This window comes from Elaeis guineensis, chromosome 1 (genome assembly GCF_000442705.2).
Source record: "Elaeis guineensis isolate ETL-2024a chromosome 1, EG11, whole genome shotgun sequence".
Classification (NCBI taxonomy): domain Eukaryota; kingdom Viridiplantae; phylum Streptophyta; class Magnoliopsida; order Arecales; family Arecaceae; genus Elaeis; species Elaeis guineensis.
In genome coordinates, this window is record NC_025993.2 from 30,600,929 (window position 1) to 30,602,081 (window position 1,153).

Consider the following 1,153-nt stretch of genomic DNA (forward strand, 5'->3'; position numbering starts at 1 on the left):
ACATGGTTCTTGCTTATAAAGAATCTTCTTATAACATGATTGTCAGATGCTAACATCTGTAAAAGTTGACCTTGTCTCCCCTTTTGCCAGAAAGAAAGAAGGATTCCTTTAAAGACCAGGGAAATGTCAGAAAGATAAACATAATTAGAGCAAAGGCACAACCTTTCTTTTAGGTAGCAAATCAAAAAAGAGAGTTACTCATTGAATACAAGCAACAGATACATTTCTAACTTGTCTGTCAGGATTTCCATCATCAAATTCAAGTTCTATAGCAGGACTTGTGGAGTTACCTAAAATCAAGAACAAGTATTGGGTTTTTGCTACTCTTCAACTCCATTTTAGAGAACCTTTCGGCCTTAAATAAAAAATAAAACTAAACTAAAATTCCAACCTTCATACATTGTAGACTATAATTATCTAAAATATGGAGAGTTTGATAGTGAGCTAATACATTACAGACTCGTTTGATTTGCGAAAAGAACTTTTTTTCTAAGTAAGTTATTTTCTGAAAAATTATTTCCGAGCAATAGGATTTTGATATATTTGGTTGACTATGAAAAAATAATTTATTGTAGAATGGCTTATGTTTAGGTGAGCACCCATTTTACTGGAAAAACTATATACAATATCTATTATACTCTTGATAGATATAAGATCGTACATTTTTGTCCCTAAACTTTATATAAATAATAATATTATTTTTATATTAATATAAATATAATATTAGATCATAATAATTTATTATATTAATATAATACTAATATATATTAATATTAAATTAATATATTAATATAAAATTTATATATTAATATTAATAAAAATATTATATGTATATAAATATTAAAATAATATTAAAATAAAATAGATATTATAATATAAATATAAATATAAATATTATATTATATTCATATAAATATTATGATAATATCAATATTTAGTATTTCATCCTAACCATCCGTTGATGTTTTATAAAATTTTAACTATAGATTTTAAAAGAATATTTTTGGAAAGAAAATTGCATCATCAATTTTTATTCTATAGGAAGTTTCAAAACCCATTTTTCTCATAGATTTTTATTTTTTATGAAATTTGAGAAGTGTCTTCTCATGAAAAGTAATTTTTTCATTCTTTCTTTTCTTAAAATATCAATAAA